The sequence below is a fragment of the Cupressus sempervirens genome, chromosome 10 (genome assembly GCF_028749045.1).
Source record: "Cupressus sempervirens isolate cs-2001-9-10 chromosome 10, ASM2874904v1, whole genome shotgun sequence".
NCBI classification, from domain to species: domain Eukaryota; kingdom Viridiplantae; phylum Streptophyta; class Pinopsida; order Cupressales; family Cupressaceae; genus Cupressus; species Cupressus sempervirens.
This window is the reverse complement of record NC_143127.1, coordinates 824299022-824309885: the sequence shown is the minus strand read 5'-3', so window position 1 is coordinate 824309885 and position 10864 is coordinate 824299022. Positions and strand designations below refer to the sequence as shown.

General features: G+C 37.3%; 1 pseudogene; it reads right to left on the bottom strand.

The window, feature by feature from the left end:
* Positions 1-349: 349 nt before the first annotated feature.
* LOC149536483 (L-ascorbate oxidase-like) lies at positions 350-8880 on the bottom strand (annotated as a pseudogene).
* Between the last annotated feature and the right edge of the window lie 1984 nt (positions 8881-10864).

Genomic DNA, 10864 nt, shown 5'->3' with positions numbered 1-10864 from the left:
CATATCTGTGAGAGCAAGAAAATAGGTTGGATGGAAGGAGAGCAAGGTTGGACTTCTTGGACTGAAGACCATGATCACATTCTGGATTAATTGTCATCTTTTTCTTTTGTATTCTCGAAAAAACTGATTCATATTGTGCGAGTTAGCTATTTTTTAGATCTCGGTTGAACTAGATGGTTGAGCTTGGTGGTTGAGGCTTGCCTCCCCTGCTCTAATTTTGTACTCATTTCTTTTTGGATGTTCGATTATTTAATTTTTTTTAAAAAAATTTACAATCGTAATCGCAATGAGTAAGATAATTTGGGAAAATTCTTATTTGTCATTGGTTAAAAAGAAAATTTCAATTTTTTTAAATAAAAAGTGTAAAAAATCCTGACGAAAATCCAAACTGACCTTCCGCAAACATCACTCCCATTCCCATGAAAAAGTGGGCCTCCAAATGACAGTGGAAAGCCCATACTCCTGGATTATCCGCTTTAAACCGAATGGCTGTCCTCCATACGAAAACACTGCCACTGTATTCCGCAGCGGAGGATTGACAGTGTTGAACTTTACAGTGTCCTTTGCCGGGTTGAACATGCCATCTCCGTATCCCACAACCCAGAAATCATGGCCGTGCAGATGCCATGGATGGATCTCTGAGTTGTTGGCAGTCAGAGTATTTGCATTCTAAAAGAATCACATCCACAACGGAGTTAGACTTGAAGAGGTAAACATCGTTCCCTTCGACGACGTTGGGATTTGGAGGAGGAATGGTGATGTTGTAGTCACGAGGACTGTACGTATCCGGAGGTGGAGTTGTATCATAAGCACCATTTATTTTGTATTTCATGGCTGCCAAGTACGGAGGAGGAGGAGGAACCAGGGAAATGTTGTTGATCGCCCACTTTGTGTTAATTATTCTTAGTTGGACAGCTGTTATTTCTGACCTGGAAATAGCAGCACTATTTATGGGTAGCTTGGACAGCTGTTCGTCCTTATCTATGAATAGCGGTTGTATTTATGGGTGGTTTGGACTGCTGTTTGTCCACTTGCCAAAAATTAGTAAATGGTTATTATTTACTAATTTTAGTGATTCCTTTTGCACACTTTGCAACCAATTCTATTATTGGCTGTCGAGTTGCCTTAATCTCAGCCGTTGGTTAGATTTAATCTCGGTCGTTGGTTTACCAACAGGAGTAGTATAGAAAGGGGTCATTGGGTCATTTGGATGAAAAAGGGAGAAGCTTTCGTGAAGCAGTTTGCAGTGTTAGCAAACAGTCTTGTAGTGTTAGCAAGGGCGCAGTGTTAGCGCAGGGATAGAAGCTTTTGAAGAAGCTTTGGTGAAGCAGTTTGCAGTGTTAGCAAACAGTCTTGCAGTGTTAGCAAGGGCACAGGAAGAAGCTTTTGTGAAGCAGTTTGCAGTGTTAGCAAACAGTCTTGCAGTGTTAGCAAGGGCGCAGTGTTAGCGTGGGGATAGCAGTGGGGAATATCAGCGGGAGAAATTAGGAGGTTGTCGGAGTTCTGCCAGTGAGAGGCAAGGAATTTTGTATCTCTTGATTTGCTGAAGTTTAATATAATTCCTCATCTGTAGAACTGGTTTTCCCTTAGGGGTTTTTCCAGGGACAATTTGTTCGAAAATATTGTGTTCATTGTGTTGCGCATTTCTTTCCGTATTTTATAAGTGAAGTTGCAGTTGTGTTATTCTTCGATATTAGCTGAGAATTTATTTTCAGCAGTTTAATAATCATTTGTGATAGGAGATTAATAATCAGTGACTGCAATAGTTTGATTTTTCACACTGTGTGTATCCGTTGATCTTGTTCTGCGTGTTGAGTATGAGCCGCCTGTTGGACTGTAGCGGGGGAAGCTCTTCGTGTCCTTTCAGAGCCACGAATTTCTTAGCCAGAGCTTTGCTGTACGCGTAGTCATTCCACGGTGGACTCGTGGGAGACGGCGCAGTGGGGAGTTTAGTTGATGGATTGGGAAGATAGTTGAGAATGGCCAGTCCAGTGTGCCTCTCACGTTCACACCCGCCCAATAGTTCTGAGAAGGGTCTTGGTTCGCCCTATTCAGAACGGAATATGATTCGCCGGAGTAAACGTCCAAGTTATCAACTTCCACCGGCTCTACGTAATGTCCGTCCGCCTCCACAACCGTCATCTCGTGTCCCTGTTGAAAAGTATGTAAATAAAGATTTAGATCCGACATGGATGTGATTTAAAGAATAAACATTTTGGATTAAGGTGACCCACCTGGATGAGAAAGTTGAGGGCCGAAAGGGAGGCGACGCTGGCAATGCGGAGGCGGTATGTGTTCCCAGGTCGCACCGACAACACGTATGGCGAGCACTGCGTGTTTGTAGCGTTGCACGACTTGCTTGTTGCCGAACAGTTGTATTGTCCTCGACCCTCTATCAGCAGTGACTGGTAAGAATATGCAGCACACAACAACAATATCGTTAAGATCAAAAGATTCCTAAGCACCATCATAAAGGCCATATATGTTTGATTACCCAGCCATTTGACAGAGTTTTTTTTTTGTCTTTAGGTATCCTCATAGGTCAGAAAATACTTGGACTAGTAAATGGATGGTATATGATGTACCTGAGGCTCCCCAACCCAGACGAATGGATTGGAAGAGAGGCCCACGGCCTGTTCATAGGTGCTCTTGTGCCACCAGTCATTTAACACGATGCTTAGCTCGCCATGGTAAGTGAACGGTTCTTTGCCCTTGGCATCCACAATCCGCGACCCAGAAAACCCCGCTGACCGTTGTAGGCCATAATGACCGTGATAGAAGTACGTCCCCGGCTGCAATATTTCACCCATTCATGATCAATATCATCATCAAACAAAACACACTTATAACTTGCCCACAGTGAAAGAGATTCAAACTTACTCTGTCCACAACGAATTTACATACGTATGTCTCAACCGAGTAGATTGCACATTGCGACATAGAAGCCGTCCCATCGTCCCAGGGAGTGCCAATCTGCAAGTAAAACGCCAGGAGAGTTGTTTTCACAATTGGTAAATCTGGACTCCATCAAATAACCAATATATTGAACTAACAAGCATAACAAACGTTACATAAGACACTCTACATACATTATAGTTTATTATATCTAGCATGATGTTTAATAGTTTATATATGGTATTTTATCGGTTGGCGGTGGAGAATTTCCTTTTTAAAGATATGTGATAAGTTAAAATCTCCTAGGAGAAAGGAGTTAGTTTTTTTGGTAGACGGAAGTAGCTTTTTTGTAGTATGTAATATAAGCCATCTGTTTTTAAGTTTAAGCCATCTGTTTTTAAGCTTATGTGTTTCTGTTTACGAATCTACAGCCATATATGACTATTCCCTACTCCTTGTACACATCAGAACCCTATCCAGCCCCTACAATGCAAGGAACATGGATGTCTCGATACATTAAAAGTACTTGATAGCCATTCCTTACACATTTTGTATTATGTATTAGAAGTAATAAAATATACTTCTTACATGCTAAGAATACATGGTTGTAGGATACAAACAACAGCAGCAACACAATAAAAAAAATGATAATATTCAAAACAAGGAAGGCTCTGTTTTACTGCAGAGAAAAAAAATGATATATTATTCCAACTACAAATTGCTATTCAGCCAATACATTTATTCAAATAAAAATTGTTAAAACTAATCCTTAACACATAGATCAAAATATAGATTAGGAGTTCTGACAATAGTTTTAGCATTATTCCATGCCTATGATTAAGGATGGGAGAAGAAGTAACTAAGACTAAACTAAAATGCATTCAAAAATATCATCTAATGCATGTCATATGTACAGCATGCTTTTTGTTTAAACTACTCCTAAATTGAAGTATTCTATAAATTATTCATAGAATGGTGGAAATGGAGCAGTGGAGCTGGAGTTTGAAGTGAAGATCTCAGCATCAATCTTCATACTCCCCCTTGATGTTGAGAGGACTCACAATCTGATCTCTGAGTATCAAAAACTAATCTTTTGTAACTGCCTTTGTGAAGATGTCTACAATTTGCTCCTTTGTGCTGATGTACTTCAACTCAACCGCTTTATTTTGTATCAAATCTCTGATAAAATGTTGTTTAAGATCAAAGTGTTTGGTCCTACTGTGATGAACCAGATTCTTGGCCAATTTAATGGCACTTATGTTGTCACAAAAAATCACAGTAGGCTGAACCTGTATCTCTCCAATTTCTTCAAGAAGCTTTCTAAGCCATAAAGCTTGTGTGCCAGTTGAAGTGGCTGCAACATATTCCGCTTCTGTAGAAGAGAGAGCAACCATACTTTGCTTCTTTGAAGTCCATGTAATTAAACCGGAACTCAAAGAAAAACAATTAGTAGATGTAGATTTTCGGTCATCCAAACAACCTCCTCAATCTGAATCACTAAAGCCAACAAGCTCAAACTTATTAGAAGAATAGTGAATGCCAAAATCTACCGTGCTTTTCACATACCTCAAAATTCTCTTGGCTGCCTTCATATGTTCCTCTGATGAATTTGCTATATACCTTGAAACCAATGAAACTAAATAAGCAATATCAGGCCTTTTGTGAGTTAAAAACATCAAACTCCCCACAATGCTCCTGTATAATGTCTCATCAACAATTTTAGCACCATCATCTCTACATAATGTAACTCCATGAGCAATTGGAGTGGAAAGAGGTTTACAATCAGCCATATCAAATTTTTTCAACATATCTTTTGCATACTTTTCTCGACAAATAAAAATTTCATCTTTACCTTGATAAACCTCCATGCCAAGAAAGTACTTCATGAGACCTAAATCTTTCATCTCAAACTCATTCATCATAGCAACTTTAAATTCATCTTTCATCTTTGAACTACTACCCATATATAACAAATCATCAACATACAAACTCACAATGAGAATATCATTACCTTCTTGTTTGTAGTAAAGGGTAGGTTCACTCTTACTTCTTTGAAAGCCATTCTGCTGAAAATATCCATCAATTCTTGCATACCATGCACGTGGTGCTTGCTTGAGGCCATACAAAGTTGTCTTCAACTTGTAGACATAATCTTCTTTGCCTTGAATCTCAAAACCTTGTGGCTATCCCACATATACCTCTTCTTCTAAGTACCCATTCAAGAAAGCACTTTTCACATCCATATGATGAATACTCCATTTCTTTTGAGCTGCAAGAGAGATTAGCATCCTAATAGTTTCTTGTCTTGCTACTGGTGCAAAATTTTCTTCATAATCAATGCCATACCTTTGAGTGAAACTTTTAGCAACCAATCTTGCCTTGTGTCTTTCAACACTCCCATCACTATTATACTTGGTCTTATAGAACCATTTTGTGCTAATCTTCTTCTTCTTATGTGGAAGATCTACAAGCTCCCATGTTTCATTCCTATCAATGGAATCCATCTCTTCATTCATTACTTGCATCCAAACCTCATTAGCACATGCATCTTCAAAACATGATGGCTCAAAATCAGCTTTAGCAAGTAATGCAAAATTTATGGTCTCACCTATTGGATCTTCTTCATGTGCTTGATTTTGACACCTCTCATAAATATCACTCAATCTTCTTACCTTCCTTGGAGGACTAGAGGGTGGACTTGCTCTTGGTATTGGTGAGGGGTTTCTTGGTGGGCTTGGTGATCTTGAAATAGAACCATTAGCTGGCTGCTCATTATCATTATCAGCAATATCATCATCATCCAAAACTGATTTTGGCTTTCCAACATGTTGTTTTTGATGATCATAAACTCCCCCTTCATCAAAAATCACATCTCTTGAAACAACAATCTTATTAGTAATAGGATTGAATAATCTATAAGCTTTGCTTTCCTCACTATAGCCCACAAAAATACATGATTCACTTTTAGCATCTAGCTTTTGCCTATTCTGATCAAGGATGTGAACATAAGCCAAACAACCAAAAAATTTAAAATGATTTACATTAGGCTTTTTCTCATACCATGCTTCATATGGAGTCATCTTGTGTAGGGCACTTGTAGGATTCCTGTTGAGAATATATACGGCTGTAGCAACTGAATCATCCCAATAAGAATTGTTCAAACCCTTGGTTTGTAACATGCTCCTTGCCATTTCTACCACAGTACGATTCTTCCTTTCAGCCACTCCATTCTGTTGGGGTGTGTATGCAGTTGTGAGTTGTCTTTGATGCCATTCATCTCACAAAAATTTTCAAAATTGTTTGAGCAAAATTCTCCTCCTCAACCTATTCTCAAACATCTTGTTGTGTTCCCTTTCTCATTCTCTACACGAGCTTTAAACTTCTTGAATGTATCAAAGGCTTCATCTTTAGTCTTCAAAAAATATACCCAACACATGCGTTAGTAATCATCAATAAAAGTAATAAAATATGACGACTTACCCAAACTTTGTGTTTGCATTGGACCACAAATATCTGAATGAATAAGTTGAAGTGGGTATTGGGCCCGCCATGCATTGCCTTTTGGAAATGATTCCCTTGAATGTTTCCCTTTTGCACACCCTTCACAAATCTATTTATGCTCTTCAACCTTAGGCAATCCAAGAACTAATGCATTTGATGTTAGATTCTTCAAACTATTGAAATTTAAATGGCCATACCTGAGATGCCACAACCAACTTTTATCCTCATAAGCCATATTGATAAGCTGATTATCATTTTGACCAAACTTCAAAGGAAACATCCTATTCTTTGTCATAGGAACAACTATAATCACTTTATTTTTTTTATTCTTATCATAGATAGTACAGTGCATGTTCTCAAATACCACTCTATAATTCTTCTCACATAGCTGCCCAACACTCAATAAATTATGCTTTAACTTGGGAGTATAATAAATATCTTGAACACTTTTCATACCTTCCTTTGTCTGAACATCCATGGCTCCTTTGGCTGCAACATCCATAGTATTGTTATTACCAAGGGTAATATTGGATCTGTAACTATCATCAAGCTTTGAAAATATTTCTCTGTTGCCAGACATATGGTTAGAGCATCCACAATCCAAATACCAAACATCATTCACAATACTTTTACCTTTCCCATAACACAAAAATGAATTACCCGAGGAAGGATCCTCATCTTGTTGGGCATAATTTGCACTATTGTTACCTGATTTCAGTCTACACTCTCTCTCAAAATGTCCATACTTATTGCAATGATAGCATTGGATGTTCCTTTTATCAAATCTGCCTCTACCTTTGCCTCCTTGAGCACCTCCTCTTCCTCTAGATCCTCTTGAAAAATTCTGATTTTGGCCCCTTCCCGAGCCTTTGTTGTTGTTACTACTGCTGCTAGCACCATCGTTCTTTGAAATTTGCAATTGGGAAGCAAAAGTCTTCTCATTAACACTGATAAATGTGTCCCTTATTCTATCCTCATGTGATATAAGAGATCCAACCAATTCATCATACTCCATGGTAGCTAAATTTTTGCTTTCTTCTATGGCAATTACTACAATATTCCATCTTGGGGTTAGAGATCTCAATACCTTTTGTATTATTTTCTCTTGAGCAATAGATTCACCCAAAGTGGCCATTTTATGAGTCACATCTTTCACTCTCACACAGAAATCTCCCACACTCTCTGTCTCCTTCATCTTCAAGTTCTCATATTCTCTTTTCAAGGTTTGTAGCTTCACAACCTTGATCTGATCATTGCCATGGTAAGCATCTTTTAGAGTCTTCCAGGCCTCTTTTGTTGTCTGTGCATCAGCAATTCGAGGAAACAAGCTCTTATCAAGAGCCCTCTGAATGTGAAACAATGCCATTGCATTCTTCTTCTCAGCTTCTTTCTTCAATGTCCTGTCATTAGGTTGGAGAGTATTCCAATCTGCAGGCTCTTCATATCTAGATTCAACGATCTCCCAAAAATCTTTCCCAATCAAAAAAGTCTTCATCTTGATTGACCAATATTGGTAATCAACTCCATCAAACTCTAGGATTTGCAAATTGTTTGCCATGCTGCTGTCTTCCAAACACCTTCCGCTCTGATACCAAATGTAGGATACAAACAACAGCAGCAACACAATAAAAAAAATGATAATATTCAAAACAAGGAAGGCTCTGTTTTACTGCAGAGAAAAAAACTGATATATTATTCCAACTACAAATTGCTATTCAGCCAATACATTTATTCAAATAAAAATTGTTAAAACTAATCCATAACACATAGATCAAAATATAGATTAGGAGTTCTGACAGTAGTTTTAGCATTATTCCATGCCTATGATTAAGGATGGGAGAAGAAGTAACTAAGACTAAACTAAAATGCATTCAAAAATATCATCTAATGCATGCCATATGTACAGCATGCTTCTTGTTTAAACTACTCCTAAACTGAAGTATTCTATAAATTATTCATAGAATGGTGGAAATAGAGTGGTGGAGCTGGAGTTTGAAGTGAAGATCTCAGCATCATGCTAAGAATACATGATACTATCAATCATCTATAAACTAGAACGACTGTAAAAATGATTCTATTCCCAAATGCGAAAAGTAAGCTACATATAAAAAGAATCATTGGTGCACTTTTTACCCTCTAAAAGAGGGAGGCAATTAATACTGAAAGGGAAAGGGAAAGGAAAAGATGTAGGTTATTTACCTGTAGAATGCCATGCCAGTGAATAACAATATTTTGAGTGGGCATCAAATTTTCTAACTGCACAATAACGGTGTCCCCCTCTCTAGCTCTAATGGTTGGTCCAGGGTACTCTCCGTTTATAGAAATGATGTTCACCTCCACGCAATCAGGAGCCCATTTCTGGTAATTCAATTTCCATTTGTGAAAATGCACCTTCGCCTCAACAGCAGAGGAGAAGAGTGCAAACAATAAAAACAACGCAGAAATAATGCTTCGTTCATACACCACACAAACTCTGCCAGCCATCGAAGGCAATGCATATGACCAACAGCTCAAAACGGATGGATCGAGCTACGTTGTTTTCTCTATTCAAGTAACCCCATTTTATAGTTATTTTGGCAGTGGGAATCCAATGTAACGAGGCCTCCCATGTTATACATTTTCCATTTCTGTCTACAAAGACTGTACCCTACCTGACCAACGTTCTTCACATTGGCTTAAGACTCTCTTATCTAGTCAGATAGTAATCCATGATCGATATATGATTTTTTTAAAGTTAAAGAACTATTGGAAACACTATATGTATGACAGGGCGGACAAAAATATACTTACAAGTAAGATGCTTATGGGAACGTATGGCTTTTCAACTTTGTTGACAATTTGATTAATTATTCTGCCACCAATAGCTGTCATCCACGTATTCATTCACGCGGAGATCGTTTAGATTCCGCTGCTCAATTTTGATTACTTTTCCCAATTTTTACAGGTCCCTAGTTTGGAAATAATATTACAATAGTCTTACTGTCTTTTGGAGGCTTCTGATTCGGAGTCCACGACAGCGTTTTTCAAGTTGATCCTCGGGTGCCTATGGACAAAGGGTTGTGGAAATGTATCAGAAAAATACGTCGTTAGGTTTGGAATTTGACCGTTGGTAGATAATTTTTTAGTGAGTTCTAGATATGTTTTTATTACAAATATAATAATATGACATTTTGGAAAAGATGGATGATAAAGAGGGCTGGTGTAATAATAATAAAATATTAAAAGATCTAATTCAAGAAAATATAGTATAAACTGAACATTTAGTATTTGTTTTTCAAATATTGTTATAAATAGATTTATTATCAATCAGTTTTTAATCAATGAAGTCATTGTCTTCTTAAAGAGTGTTGCTTGAGGGTTGTTACATTTAAAATAGAGAGATGCTCAAATATAGCCAAAATAAATCTAGTCCACAACCTAGCCAACTAGGATCCACCACCTCCATGGGAAGAGGAAATAAGTGGTTGTGAGGGTTGATACCAATTGTAGGTAGCCTCATATCTATTTTCAAGGGTTTTAGTTACTAGACTAGGATTTGTAGTCTCTTCTCATAAATTCATTATGACCTCACCAATTCCCTCTAAAAGGAGAAGAGTAGATGTGAAATTCTAGAAATAGTGCAATGAGCATTATCCCAGTGATTTCAAAGTTCATATAAATATGCAACTTTGGTAACTTGTAAGAGAATACACATAAGAATGGTACTAAAGAAAACCATAGGTTTAATGCATAGAGAAAAATAAATGTCAGCAAAGCATCTTTAAAAATAGGTAAATTCCTATATTTTCAAATATTTTCACAAATATAAATCCATAAAGTACTCTAAATTTAGCTTTACTTGAAAGTGAAACATAAATAGTCCCCTAACAAAATCATATGCTATGAAAAAGAAACTTAAGCCTCAAAGTACTATTGGAATTAGAAATTTAATCCTTGAGCTTGTGCAAATAAATGCTTTTGGATTTTTATTGTGAGTGTTTTCTTTGAATATATGGATTGTGGAAATCTTATTAAATATATTAATCTAAGCTTCATAGGCTATGGTACAAAATCTAGAGAGATGTCAATGACTCTCTATTTAGAAAATAGAACGATTATGGATAAGGAAATCCCAAATAAGTTAAGAAGCATTTAAGTGGAAGCACTTGATAAAGATTTCACAATAAGTAATGATCCAAATTAGGCTCATGATTCTTGACCAAGCTAGAATACCTAATGCAAAGTACTAGGAAAAGACTAAAGACTATAATGGTGGTTGCATTATTGAAGCATAACTTTTTGAATAACATTCTCAGTCCATCAACAACAACCTTATCCTTGCATGGGAGTCTACCCAAAAATAACCAAAGAAAATTATTGTTAGAATATCTTCTATTTCATCTTCCCCTAGCCCCACCTCTCTATAATTGAGGAGATGTCATTTAGGGGCCCAATGACATGTACTAAACCTATGGCAAGGTTGCACTCA